Source organism: Babylonia areolata, chromosome 18, assembly GCF_041734735.1.
Source record: "Babylonia areolata isolate BAREFJ2019XMU chromosome 18, ASM4173473v1, whole genome shotgun sequence".
Classification (NCBI taxonomy): Eukaryota; Metazoa; Mollusca; class Gastropoda; order Neogastropoda; family Buccinidae; genus Babylonia; species Babylonia areolata.
In genome coordinates, this window is record NC_134893.1 from 74,246,280 (window position 1) to 74,261,173 (window position 14,894).

A 14,894-nucleotide genomic window follows, 5' to 3' on the forward strand; every position below is an offset into this window, starting at 1 on the left:
TTTCACCAGAGATACCTACGAAAGATCCTCGGCATAAAGTGGCAAGACAGAGTCTCCGACCTCCAGGGCCTAGAGAGGAGCGGCCTGCCCAGCATCGAAAGCCTGCTGATCCAGTGTCAGCTACGCTGTACAGGACACGTTGTCGGCATGACATTAAGCGTACATTAAGCGTGAGCATATTCTCCAAATTGTGTGCGTTGCACGAACACGTAAGAATTGTCAATCAAATCTTGAATCATGTTTACACTGACATGTATGGTGCCCAAGACATTGAAACCAGTATAGTTCTGTCAGATGCTTGTTGTCCAGTCATTTCCATTGTTGTCAATCAATAGTTGGTTGTGTCTAAAATTAGACTTGCTGGCATGTCCCGAGATAACACCATGTAACCAATCAACAGCCTATAAATGAACCATGTGACTCCAATTCACCAATCGGCGAAAGAAAGGGAATTCCCGTCTGGAAATCCCCAACTTTCGACTATGATGGCGTCCGGTTCGTGGAAATGTTGAGGAGAACGAGGAAAATATTGTAATCAACGGATTCGTAGCAACAATAAGCAATTTTTTTCAGGTGAGTATTTGTTTTCTTGAAAGTATGATTAATGGTTAAGGTGTTTGACAATAGATATGAACGTAAGAACGATGAGACAATCGAACATAGTGATTGTCACTCCCAGCTGTGGTTGAGGTTGTGGAAAGTGGCAGTCAGTTATGAGAAGTCAACTGACTCGCAAATTGTTCGCGAATTGCATCTTCATTTCCTGAGGCTAGTGAATCACACGCCAGATGCAATAATCTAATATACGTGGTCGATAACGAGCAGAATGTACACAGGTTCTAGTTGGCAAAATAGTTATGGCGGCAAAACTTGATATCTACAGTCACATATATATATGTATTGGCCAAATACTGTCACATTGCAAGCATGGACTTTTTGTGATATCATCTTATACAGTTTAGTTACTTCCAAAGAATCAGGTTATTTCAGCGTCGATCTATTGCCATATTTTTCTGCAGAGTTGTCACCGGATTGTATAGCAAGCAACTGCAGAAATGTTAGATCAGTATTAAAAACAACATACACATACCCCAACCCTCACTTCAATTATTTTAGGCTCTCGTGAACTGATCTGCACATTTGGTCTATGTGTAGGTCAGGCTTCTGCCTAAACAAAAAAGGCAGATGTGGTGTAGCATGTATGGGCCAGTGTGCTCTGTTTTGACACATTGAAACTGAAACCAGTTTCAGTCAATAAGCTAAGAATACACTTGTGGGATTAACCCCGCCCCCTGCCCCCCCTCCCCCCCCACCCCAATCCCCCATTTCCATCTTTAGAGGAAATACAGTCAGTCTCGGGAGAGTTGCGCTAGATATGGCGTGTGACAGTCCCAGGTGAAGTCTGATGCTGGTCTGTCTGTCTGGCTGCCTCTCTGTCTGTCTGTTTGGCTTTGGGTCTTTCTCCTCAGTCCTCAAGCAAGTGCCTCTGTCCAGACTACAAGAGAAGCCTTTCTGCACCATTTGCCTCCACACTGATAGTTCTGGGGCTTCAGCTTCCCACATGTCCAGGTCAACATTCAAGGCCTTCAGATCCCCCTTGAGGCTGCTTGCAAAGCACAGCTGTGGTCTCACTGTTGGATGTTTTGATGTCTTTATAGCACAATTGGAGTCTGTCTGTGGGATGTTTGGATGTCTTTATAGCACAATTGGAGTCTGTTGTATGTTTAGATGTCTTTATAGCACAATTGGAGTCTGTTGTATGTTTAGATGTCTTTATAGCACAATTGGAGTCTGCCTGTTGTATGTTTAGATGTCTTTATAGCACAATTGGAGTCTGCCTGTGGGATGTTTAGATGTCTTTATTATACAGCACAGGGTGACGCAACAGAACTTTTAAGTTGAAATCCAGAGCTCTGAAGACTTTTATTCCACGTTCAATCCACCTTTTAAATTCTTGAGAACTGTGTGTGTGTGTGTGTGTGTGTGTGTGTGCGTGCGCGCGCGCACTCTCATGTGAGACGTGTGAAAGTCCGTGCATGATAGGCTGTACCTTGTTCTAGTTGTGGTGCGTGTGTGTGTGTGTGTGTGTGTGTGTGTGTGTGTGTGTGTGTGTTTTGAGCTTAAAACGTGACAATTGGTTATAATGAATGTGCAATATGTAGGGAGAATAATGTGCAATATGCAGGATGAATGTACAATGAATATGTCTAATGCTAACGTCCATATTCTAAATATATTTCTGTTTAATGATTATGATGTAATAATTAATCGCAATGTTTTTAAAAGCAAATATGTGAAATGCTTTTATTTGAGAACATATGTTTATTACTCTTGTTTAATCAAGTTATCCGCGTGTGTGGGGTGGGTGGTGGTGGTGGTGGTGGTGGGGGGGGGGTGCGGTGTGGGTGTGTGTGCTGATTATCTGGTTGTGGTTTTCCGCAATTCATCTTTATTCTTATCTTATCTGTCTATTATAATCAATGTAATACAATGTGCAGTATAGTAGGCTATGTTTATAATTATATTGAAATAATGTTTCTTAATTCTTTCTGTTTTTACATTAAGAATACTAGTTATTACCTGCAGTGTGTGGATGTATGTATGAAACGATGTATGTGATATTTTTTACATTTGTATCTTCGTAATATTTGTAGGGGCTGTTGTTGGCTTTTACAGTTATGGTCCCCATGTTGTTTACTTGTCTATGTTGTGATAATGCACCTGACCAAATTTCTCCAGTTGGAGATAATAAAGTCATTCTTATCTTATCTTATCTTAATTGGAGTCTGTCTGTGGGATGTTTAGATGTCTTTATAGCACAATTGGAGTCTGCCTGTTGGATGTTTGGATGTCTTTATAGCACAATTGGAGTCTGCCTGTTGTATGTTTAGATGTCTTTATAGCACAATTGGAGTCTGCCTGTTGTATGTTTAGATGTCTTTATAGCACAATTGGAGTCTGTTGTATGTTTAGATGTCTTTATAGCACAATTGGAGTCTGCCTGTGGGATGTTTGGATGTCACAGTCGGGGTCTGCCTGTGGGATGATTTCCCTGTGGTATACTCAATCAGCAGGGCAGGTTGAGGAGATTTCATGCTTTGTTGCACAACTTCCTTGTTAGAACCTGTGTGGCGGCTTTGTCAAGAGAACTATTTTAGCTTCTCACCAGGGAAGTAGATCAGTCACTGTGAGTCTCACCAGGGAAGTAGATCAGTCACTGTGAGTCAGAGTTCACAGTCAGATACTAAACACAAGGGTGGGGACCATTCTGAATCTATGCATTGATTATTTTTGCATTTTACTATTTTAGATATTTTATTTCTATTTGCATCAGTTATTTCATTTAGGTAATTTATTCATCTGTTTGCCTCTGTAAAGTAAATTACTAATATCAGTACTGTATCATGCAAAGAGCCAACGGAGTAATGAATGATTGATTATTGATTGATTGGTTGGTAAATAAAACTTCAGGTCCAAGATCTTTTGGCTGGGTACAGTCAAGTTTCTTGGTAAAACGTGATTCCATAAACTGTCAATGTGAAGCCAAGTTTGTTGATAAAAGGAGTTGTGTGTGTGTACACCTCTGACTGTCTCTCTCTCTCTCTCTCTCTCTCTCTCTCTCTCTCTCTCTCTCTCTCTCTCTCTCTCTCTCTCTCTCTCTCTCACACACACACACAGATAGAAAGAAGGAAAAAAGAAAGTAATGAAAGAAGGAAAGAACAAATCAAAATGCTTGGGATGAGAGCATGTGTTCTGAATGGAAAAGTAGCAAAATGGTTTTGTGTTTCAGAACAGTATTTTGTTGTTTTCTTTCAGAGAAAATCATCATTTTCATGCTGTGATCAATATCATTTGAACTGATCTTTATTATTGTTGTTGCTGCTGTCTTTGTTGTAATTTCCATTGGTTACACATGTTGAAAGTATTGAACTTTATCATAGAAAATGACACAGGAAGAGGTTTATTGTTTGGAAAATCTTCACTTTGACAATTTTATGTGATATGTATTTATATACCTGCATTTCTTGTGATTTTTCTGTAAGAAATTGAATATTTGAAAAACAAGAAGAAAAGATGTAAAAGAAAAGAACAAATACATTTTTATGGGTGTTGTGGCTGAATGGTTAGTGCCCTGGACTCTGAATGGTTAGTGCCCTGGACTCTGAATGGTTAGTGCCCTGAATGGTTAGTGCCCTGGACTCTGGACTCTGAATGGTTAGTGCCCTGGACTCTGGACTCTGAATGGTTAGTGCCCTGGACTCTGAATGGTTAGTGCCCTGGACTCTGGATGGTTAGTGCCCTGAATGGTTAGTGCCCTGGACTCTGAATAGTTAGTGCCCTGAATGGTTAGTGCCCTGGACTCTGGACTCTGAATGGTTAGTGCCTTGGACTGTGAATGGTTAGTGCCCTGGACTCTGGATGTTTAGTGCCCTGAATGGTTAGTGCCCTGGACTCTGAATGGTTAGTGCCCTGGACTGTGAATGGTTAGTGCCCTGGACTCTGGATGGTTAGTGCCCTGAATGGTTAGTGCCCTGGACTGTGAATGGTTAGTGCCCTGGACTGTGAATGGTTAGTGCCCTGGACTCTGGCCTGAGTGTCCTGAGTGCCGGCAAATCTTGGTTCCCAGGTTTTGGTTTTGTGTCGGTCACCGTTCATTGACGCTTTGAAATGATTCAACCATGTGGCAGCCAGTCAGTCTTTAATAACGTAAAATCGGTCATCAGGTTCAGGTTAGGGGTGATGCCAAGCATCATAGCCTTGTGGCTTTGTATGCCCTGTTGGGTTTTTTTCGTATATTTTTGGTCAGGTACTCCCGAACCCAGACTCACCTTTGACTGTCAAAGTCAAACATTGTTGTTGTTTTTTTATGATATAGTGGTCATCAATGATTTTTTTAAAGGCATTCATGTTAGGTGCACGTTTGATTTCTGGGGTTAATCTCTTCCAGATGTTAATTACTCTGTCACTAAAAACATATTTTCTAATGTTGCTACTATTATGTTGCTTCAGAATTTTGTCGGTGCTGTTACGGGTGACAGTGTTAGTTTGTAGATTGATAAAGAAGCATGCTTTGTCAATGTCATCAACATTATTATATATTCTGTACGCTTGTATCAAGTCACCTCATACCCCTCTTGCTTTGAGAAAAGGAAGCTTAAGATATTTTAGCCTTTCTTTATAAGAAAAATCCCTTTTTTCATGGACTAATTTTGTTGCTCGTGTTTGTACACCTTCAGCTGCAGCAGATTGACACTTAAATTTAGGGAACCAAACCGTGTTTGCATATTCTGATATAGGTCTTACTAATGGTTTATATAGTCTTTAAGATGTACTGCTGTCAAGAAATGTAAAGATGTGCTTGAGTATACCCATTCTCTGATTTGCCCTATTTATCATGGATGCAATGTTTGTCAAAGAGTAGGTCTTTATCAAAAATAATACCGAAATCATTTTCTTCTTCACATTTTTCAACAGTAAACTCTTTATCACCAATTTTCATTAAGTAGTCATGTTCTGGGTGTTTGCTGCCTGTATGGAGCACATTGCACTTTGTAGCATTAAAGTATTGGTTAATAATAACAATAATAACAAAGTGCATTTTAAGACGCTTATCCCCTTGGAGAGCTCTAAGCGCCATCACAATTTCTTAAGAAGGCAAGAATATTTACACACTTATCCACAAAACTATGCTCATCCACACAGACGTATATATACACTGATCAACAAAAAAGTATGCATATATATATATATATATATATATATATATATATATAAAACATTAAAAGGTTTCAGCACTTAAAACTTATTGTGTAGGTTACACCTGGTGTTTACTTATTCAGTCAAATGGAGTTTGTAAAGGTGGGTCTTAAGCCCAGCCTTAAAGGCTGACAATGTGGGAGCCTTTCTAAGTGTCTGGGAGAGTGTGTTATAAGTTGAAGGACCAACAAATGAAAAAGAACGTCTGCCATATTTCTCTGGATGGAATCGGGGAATGGCGAGGTGACCAGCATTTGAAGACCGCAGTAATCTGGATGTGTGCAGGGGACTGACCATGAAGGGAATGGTAACAGAGTGTTGCTAATTTATACTCCACACGTGCACGCACTGGCAGCCAGTGAAGTTGCCTGAGAAGTGGTTTGGCATGGCCAAATTTACGCTTGCGGAGAACGATGCGTGCCGCATGATTCTGAGCTTTCTGAAGCCTCTCAAGCAAACAGTCTGGAAGACCAGCAAACAGTGAGTTCCAGTAGTCCATTCTGGACAACACAAAGGCAGACATGAGTTTCTTTGCAGCCTCTACAGACAGAAAAGGACGAATATGACCAATGCGGCGCAGTTCCAAATAAATGGATTTGCACAGCTTGTTTATGTGGGTTTCCATGGTGAGAGAACGGTCAATATGCACACCTAGATTGCAGACAGTTTGAGAAAACTCAATTCGGGTGCCATTGAGAAAAAATGAAGTATAGTTGGAGACCATTTTGAGTTTGTGACCAGTTCCAACTGGCAGTGGCATGAGTTAAGTCTTTTCATCATTCATCTTAAGCTTATTTGCAGTCATCCACTTCTTCACTGATTCTATTGTCTCCTGTGCTGTTTCAAGGACTTGTGAGAACTGAGCAGGAGGGGCAGATTGTTGCAACTGTGTGTCATCTGCGAACATGTGATAATGAACACCAAACAGTCTGATCAGTGACTGTACATACATAGTAAACAAAACAGGCCCAAGAGCGGAGCCCTAGGGCATGCCATAGTTAAGCGTGGTTGCCTTTGACTTGTGACCCTGGGCAACAACTGTCTGAGTGTGCTCCTGCAAGTAAGATGCAAACCACCTCAGAACTGTGCCTGAAAGGCCAAATGAAGTCTGCAATCTATGGAGCATAATTTGATTGTCAAGTGTATTGAATGCTGCTGAAAGATCCAGCAAAGACAGAACCGACACATCACCTCAATCACAAGCAGACAACAGATCGTTCACAACCCAAAGTAGGGCTGTCTCTGTGGAATGAAAGGCTCTGTATGCAGACTGAAAAGGTTCCAGCATGTCCCACCAAGTCAAGTGATCCAGCAGCTGCTGCAACACAGCCCTTTCTAGAACCTTTGACAGGAATGGTAGGTTTGACACTGGTCTATAGTGCTTCAAAACATAGTGATCAAGATTTGACTTTTTCAACAGAGGTGTGACAATAGCTTGTTTGAATGAAGGATGCACAACTCCTAAAGACAAAGACTGATTAACATCTGTAATGACAGGGGTCAGTTCATTCAGGCATTCGTACAACACAGATGCTGGGATGGGATCCAGAGCACACGACTTGCATGGTGCACTAAGATGTTTTTCACTTGAGCTTCTGTGACAGGCTTGAAATCACACATTGAGGTGCCAGCAAAGACACTGAACTCTGGTGTGCCTCCTGACTGGTCCAGTTCACGCCTTGTCTGTTCACAAAGAACCCACTAAAGGCATCAGGCAGTTCTTTTGCTGGGATACAGTTAGGCAGAGTCTTGTCCTTTGCTTTGCCTGTAAGCTGACCGACAACCTGAAAAAGACCCCTGCTTGAAGTACACTCTTGTATCTTAGTGCTGGTGTACTGAGCTTTGGCATCACGAATCAACCTCTTGACCTTTTCTCTGTGATACACAAAGATCTGTCTGTGGACTGTAAGTCTTGATTTTCTCCACCACCGTTCAGTGCGGTGTCGCTCTTGTTTGTCAAGCTTCACTTCCAGTGTCAGCCAAGGAGCTGGAGGGCGGTCCGTCCTGTTTGTCATGCTTCACTTGCAGTGTCAGCCAAGGAGCTGAAGGGCGGTCCGTCTTGTTTGTCATGCTTCACTTGCAGTGTCAGCCAAGGAGCTGAAGGGCGGTCCGTCTTGTTTGTCATGCTTCACTTGCAGTGTCAGCCAAGGAGCTGAAGGGTGGTCCGTCCTGTTTGTCATGCTTCACTTGCAGTGTTAGCTGGAGGGTGGTCCGTCTTGTTTGTCATGCTTCACTTGCAGTGTTAGCTGGAGGGTGGTCCGTCCTGTTTGTCATGCTTCACTTGCAGTGTCAGCCAAGGAGCTGAAGGGTGGTCCGTCCTGTTTGTCATGCTTCACTTGCAGTGTTAGCTGGAGGGCGGTCCGTCCTGTTTGTCAAGCTTCACTTGCAGTGTCAGCCAAGGAGCTGAAGGGCGGTCCGTCTTGTTTGTCATGCTTCACTTGCAGTGTCAGCCAAGGAGCTGAAGGGTGGTCCGTCCTGTTTGTCATGCTTCACTTGCAGTGTTAGCTGGAGTGTGGTCCGTCCTGTTTGTCAAGCTTCACTTGCAGTGTCAGCCAAGGAGCTGAAGGGCGGTCCGTCTTGTTTGTCATGCTTCACTTGCAGTGTCAGCCAAGGAGCTGAAGGGCTGTCCGTCTTGTTTGTCATGCTTCACTTGCAGTGTCAGCCAAGGAGCTGAAGGGCGGTCCGTCTTGTTTGTCATGCTTCACTTGCAGTGTCAGCCAAGGAGCTGAAGGGCGGTCCGTCTTGTTTGTCATGCTTCACTTGCAGTGTTAGCCAAGGAGCTGAAGGGCTGTCCGTCTTGTTTGTCATGCTTCACTTGCAGTGTCAGCCAAGGAGCTGAAGGGCTGTCCGTCTTGTTTGTCATGCTTCACTTGCAGTGTCAGCCAAGGAGCTGAAGGGCTGTCCGTCTTGTTTGTCATGCTTCACTTGCAGTGTCAGCCAAGGAGCTGAAGGGCGGTCCGTCTTGTTTGTCATGCTTCACTTGCAGTGTCAGCCAAGGAGCTGAAGGGCTGTCCGTCTTGTTTGTCATGCTTCACTTGCAGTGTCAGCCAAGGAGCTGAAGGGCGGTCCGTCTTGTTTGTCATGCTTCACTTGCAGTGTCAGCCAAGGAGCTGAAGGGCTGTCCGTCTTGTTTGTCATGCTTCACTTGCAGTGTCAGCCAAGGAGCTGAAGGGCGGTCCGTCTTGTTTGTCATGCTTCACTTGCAGTGTTAGCCAAGGAGCTGAAGGGCTGTCCGTCTTGTTTGTCATGCTTCACTTGCAGTGTCAGCCAAGGAGCTGAAGGGCTGTCCGTCTTGTTTGTCATGCTTCACTTGCAGTGTCAGCCAAGGAGCTGAAGGGCTGTCCGTCTTGTTTGTCATGCTTCACTTGCAGTGTCAGCCAAGGAGCTGAAGGGCGGTCCGTCTTGTTTGTCATGCTTCACTTGCAGTGTCAGCCAAGGAGCTGAAGGGTGGTCCGTCCTGTTTGTCATGCTTCACTTGCAGTGTTAGCTGGAGGGTGGTCCGTCTTGTTTGTCATGCTTCACTTGCAGTGTTAGCTGGAGGGTGGTCCGTCCTGTTTGTCATGCTTCACTTGCAGTGTCAGCCAAGGAGCTGAAGGGTGGTCCGTCCTGTTTGTCATGCTTCACCTGCAGTGTTAGCTGGAGGGCGGTCCGTCTTGTTTGTCAAGCTTCACTTGCAGTGTCAGCCAAGGAGCTGAAGGGCGGTCCGTCTTGTTTGTCATGCTTCACTTGCAGTGTCAGCCAAGGAGCTGAAGGGTGGTCCGTCTTGTTTGTCATGCTTCACTTGCAGTGTTAGCTGGAGTGTGGTCCGTCCTGTTTGTCAAGCTTCACTTGCAGTGTCAGCCAAGGAGCTGAAGGGCGGTCCGTCTTGTTTGTCATGCTTCACTTGCAGTGTCAGCCAAGGAGCTGAAGGGCTGTCCGTCTTGTTTGTCATGCTTCACTTGCAGTGTCAGCCAAGGAGCTGAAGGGCGGTCCGTCTTGTTTGTCATGCTTCACTTGCAGTGTCAGCCAAGGAGCTGAAGGGCGGTCCGTCTTGTTTGTCATGCTTCACTTGCAGTGTTAGCCAAGGAGCTGAAGGGCTGTCCGTCTTGTTTGTCATGCTTCACTTGCAGTGTCAGCCAAGGAGCTGAAGGGCTGTCCGTCTTGTTTGTCATGCTTCACTTGCAGTGTCAGCCAAGGAGCTGAAGGGCTGTCCGTCTTGTTTGTCATGCTTCACTTGCAGTGTCAGCCAAGGAGCTGAAGGGCGGTCCGTCTTGTTTGTCATGCTTCACTTGCAGTGTCAGCCAAGGAGCTGAAGGGCTGTCCGTCTTGTTTGTCATGCTTCACTTGCAGTGTCAGCCAAGGAGCTGAAGGGCGGTCCGTCTTGTTTGTCATGCTTCACTTGCAGTGTCAGCCAAGGAGCTGAAGGGCTGTCCGTCTTGTTTGTCATGCTTCACTTGCAGTGTCAGCCAAGGAGCTGAAGGGCGGTCCGTCTTGTTTGTCATGCTTCACTTGCAGTGTTAGCCAAGGAGCTGAAGGGCGGTCCGTCCTGTTTGTCATGCTTCACTTGCAGTGTCAGCCAAGGAGCTGAAGGGTGGTCCGTCCTGTTTGTCATGCTTCACTTGCAGTGTCAGCCAAGGAGCTGAAGGGCGGTCCGTCTTGTTTGTCATGCTTCACTTGCAGTGTCAGCCAAGGAGCTGAAGGGCGGTCCGTCTTGTTTGTCATGCTTCACTTGCAGTGTCAGCCAAGGAGCTGAAGGGCGGTCCGTCTTGTTTGTCATGCTTCACTTGCAGTGTCCGCCAAGGAGCTGAAGGGCTGTCCGTCTTGTTTGTCATGCTTCACTTGCAGTGTCCGCCAAGGAGCTGAAGGGCGGTCCGTCTTGTTTGTCATGCTTCACTTGCAGTGTCAGCCAAGGAGCTGAAGGGCGGTCCGTCTTGTTTGTCATGCTTCACTTGCAGTGTCCGCCAAGGAGCTGAAGGGCGGTCCGTCACGCGTTGTGAGGGGAGCGTGCTTGTCCATGACTTCTTGTAACCCCCGGTTGTAGTCTGCCACAGGGTCATGTGAACCAAACTGGAGCGCCATGACATCAGCTTTTAGGGCGCCATATCCACTGCACGCAGGTTTCGTGAAGTCACTGTGCGCTTGTTGAGGCCAGGTTTCTTGAGGTTCAAAGAGAAGGTCACCGGGTAGTGGTCTGCCACCAACTCATCGGACACAGAAAGTTCTAGAATGGCATCCAGTTTACTTTCACCCACTATCAGCCATTCCAAAGTGTGCCCCTTCTTTTGTGTTGGCTTGGTGATAAGTTGGATCATGGCATGTATTTCAAGAAGAGTCTTCAGTTTTTTCACAATATCTATGTATCTGTCCATTCCATCAATGACTGTATGTCTCTTTGCAATATTTGGTATACTAGAGGGGATGTGTGTATTTTAGTGTCATCAGCAAATATTTTACAAGTGCTATTTACTGATTGTGGAAGATCATTAATTTTATAAATACAGTAAAAAGACGGGCGCAGTAGCTGAGTGGTTAAAGCGTTGGACTTTCAATCTGAGGGTCCCGGATTTGAATTTCGGTGATGGTGCCTGGTGGGTAAAGGGTGGAGATTTTTCCAGTCTCCCAGGTCAGTATATGTGCAGACCTACTAGTGCCTGAACCTCCTTTGTGTGTATGCGCAAGCAGAAGATCAAATACACACGTTAAAGATCCTGTAATCCATGGGTTATGGAAACAACAACATTCTCAGCATACACACCCCCTGAAGTGGAGTATCGCTGCCTACATGGCGGGGTAAAAACGGTCATACACGTAAAATCCCACTCGTGTACATATGAGTGAACGTAGGAGTTGCATCTCATGAACGCAGAAGAAGAAATACAGTAAAAAGATAGGTCCCAGTATACCTCCTTTGGGGATTCCACTCAGGACATCTGCACTACTTGATTGAGATTTACCAACCTTAACTTTCTGTGATCTATTACAGAGGAATTTGTCTATCCAATGAAGTATTTTACCTGTGATTCCATAGGATTCTAATTTTATCAATAACCTTCTATGTGACACTGAATGAAAAGCTTTTTTGAAATTAAGGTATAATACATCAAAGTTATCACCATTATCAAGTAACCTTGTAAAGTCTTCCATTGCTTAAAGTAACCTGAGTTATGCATGATCTACTCTTTCAAAAACCATGCTGACATTTACCATATGAATTTTTTGTCATCATATGTTCAATAATTGCGTCCCTTACAAATGTCTCAAGGATTTTGCAGATAACACAAGTCATACTTACTGGCCTGTATAATTAGCTGGGTCAGTTCTTGTACCTTTTTTAAAAAAATATTGGGGTCACTATGGCTTTTTCCAGTCATTGGGTATAGTTGCTTTTTGTATAGACTTTTTGAATAGGGTACAGAGAGGAAGTGACAGTTCCTCGCTCAACTCTTTAAGCACTCTTGATGGAACGCTATCAGTTCCTCACTCAACTCTTTAAGCACTCTTGATGGAACGCTATCAGTTCCTCACTCAACTCTTTAAGCACTCTTGATGGAACGCTATCAGTTCCTCGCTCAACTCTTTAAGCACTCTTGATGGAACACTATCAGTTCCTCGCTCAACTCTTTAAGCACTCTTGATGGAACACTATCAGTTCCTCGCTCAACTCTTTAAGCACTCTTGATGGAACACTATCAGGGCCTTGAGCCTTGTTTGGGTTTAAATTATTTAGTTTCACCTTTACTGATTCTGGGGTGATAGTTACTACCTCTGTCAACACACTCTGAGCTCTTGAAATCGGGGCAGCATCAGGTAAATTGGTCATGTCATCTTTAGGAAAGACATTACAAAAAAAGTTATTTAACACTACTGCCTTATCTTTTTCACTGACTGCAATATTTCAATCATCTGTCATTCACGGACAAATTCCAACTTTAGACTTGGTCTTCATATAGTTCCAAAAACCTTTCTGATTTTCCTTATATTCCATGGACATTTTTTCTCAAATTCTCCCTTTTTTTTTCTCCTATTGCACAGATTTCTTGATGCTTTTTGTTTTTTGTAATCTCTTCCATTTTGTTTATAGAAACCTTTTGTATGAATTATATTTTGTCTTGATAACTTTCATTGATTTGGATGTCATCCACATTGGTTTTTGTCTTTTCTCTCTATTTGTTTTTACTTTGGGAATGTTGCTTTCCATACTAGTAATACTAGTATGTATGAATGATGAAAGGGCTATTGTAAATTTCTCTTACTCTTCTGCAAAACAATCGCGATTGCAGTTTCAAACTCAGAAAAATATGTTGTTGCTGTGCAGTTCGAAATCGAGCAGACGAACATTGTGAGAAAATTATTAAATCTAAACTTGAAACGAAACGAGGTATGTATACACAAAGGCATCGTCGCTTGCGCATGTTGTGAACTTCGGAGGAATACAGTGCCAGTTTAGCTTTTTGCTTTGCCGCCAGAGTCCTCCATTCAAATTAAGGATGGCTTCGATAATTATGTTCAACATGTGGAACATTTCGCCGTAATAAATTATTATCCGCATCGTGGAGCATGTCGCCGAAATGAGCTTTCTTATACTTGAAAAAGATCGAATAAGTGTTCTGAACAGTTGCAACCTCAATCATTTTGCACACACGGGGAGTTCGAATCTCGGGGATTTCTTCAGCGTTCGTGGGCAACTTAGGTGTTTACTTCGTTGATGTTATTTAAAATTTAATTTCACCGCCAGTCAGTTTGGAGTGCAACATTCCCTTGTGCCCTCAAAAAGGTGGCATCAAAGAATAGCTGGGGACTCCCATGTGACATGCAGAAAATATTATTTCTGCCCACTGAAAAATATGAGCAGTTGGTTCATGCATAACAGATATCCGGATCTCTTGGCATTTCAGTGGAAATGTAAAAGATTATATGTTATTAAAGTTGTGCAAATTTGTTTTTCATTTTATTTTTTACACTTTAATATTCATTTTTATTTTAGATAGAGGGAGAAAAGACAAGAGGAACTTTTTTCATATAATTGCCATTAATCTATTTTAAAAATCTATGATGTTTTATTTCATTTTTTGTATGTTATATATATATATATATATATATATATATATATAATATATATATATAATATATATATATATATATAAATTTTTGTACGTTATAATTATCAAAGTTTTTTTATTTTATTTTTCATTTACTTGTTCATCGTATGACCCTTTTTTTCTTTTTTCTTTTTTTTAAACCTTGGTTAACAGTTTCTCCCACCCCCTTCCCTCACTCCTGCCCTCTCAACATTTTCCCCCTTTCCCTTTGCCCTCCCTCCCCCCCCTTTCCCAATCAGAGCCTCTTCTTTCCTTCACACACTCACACTCACAGTTCTTTGTTTCTTGTGTCCTGTCTTGTGGCATCTTTTCATTCCTTTTGTTTCTTGAACTGTACTCTGCCTCTCTCTTATCTTTCTGCCTGTCTTGTTTCTTGAACTGTACTCTGTCTCTCTCTTATCTTTCTGCCTGTCTTGTTTCTTGAACTGTACTCTGTCTCTCTCTTATCTTTCTGCCTGTCTTGTGGCATCTTTTGATTCCTTTTGTTTCTTGAACTGTACTCTGTCTCTCTCTTATCTTTCTGCCTGTCTTGTTTCTTGAACTGTACTCTGTCTCTCTCTTATCTTTCTGCCTGTCACTCACTCAGTACATTTGCCTGAAGAGGAGCCTGTGGTTCAAGAGTCACCTCTTTTATCCCATGTAAGTCGACATTTACCAAGATTCATTTTAGTCCATCTCTTACAGTATATGTAAACCTACAAATGCTTTTTCATGTACATGGCCATTTCCATTTCGTTATTTGAGCATCCATACTTTGTTTTCTGGGTGTGTTAGTGTTTCCACAACCCAATATTTTAACTTGCACATACTGACAATTAATAACATTATCATCAAAATGCACTGTTTGAATTTTTCCCCACAAGAACTGAATTAATTAAGCAGATGCGCACATTATGCTGGCATAATGATGGGTGTAATAGCCGAATGGTTAAAGCATTGGACTTCCAAACTGAGGGTCCCAGGTTCAAATCTCGATAATGTCGCCTGGTGGGTAAAGGGTGGAGAGTTTTCCGATCTCTTATGTCAACATATGTGCAGACCTGCTTGTGTCTGAATCCC

The 14,894-nt window shown here is 43.0% G+C and overlaps 1 protein-coding gene across 1 annotated transcript in view; it reads left to right on the forward strand.

Annotated features, from left to right (window-relative positions):
- The first annotated feature begins 453 nt into the window (after positions 1–453).
- LOC143293093 (nuclear factor NF-kappa-B p105 subunit-like) overlaps positions 454–14,894 on the forward strand; it is a 133,886-nt gene continuing 119,445 nt past the window's right edge. Inside the window, exon 1 of the mRNA XM_076604001.1 lies at positions 454–573. The gene's annotated coding sequence lies outside the window, so the exon portion shown is untranslated. The remainder of the gene's footprint in view (positions 574–14,894) is intronic.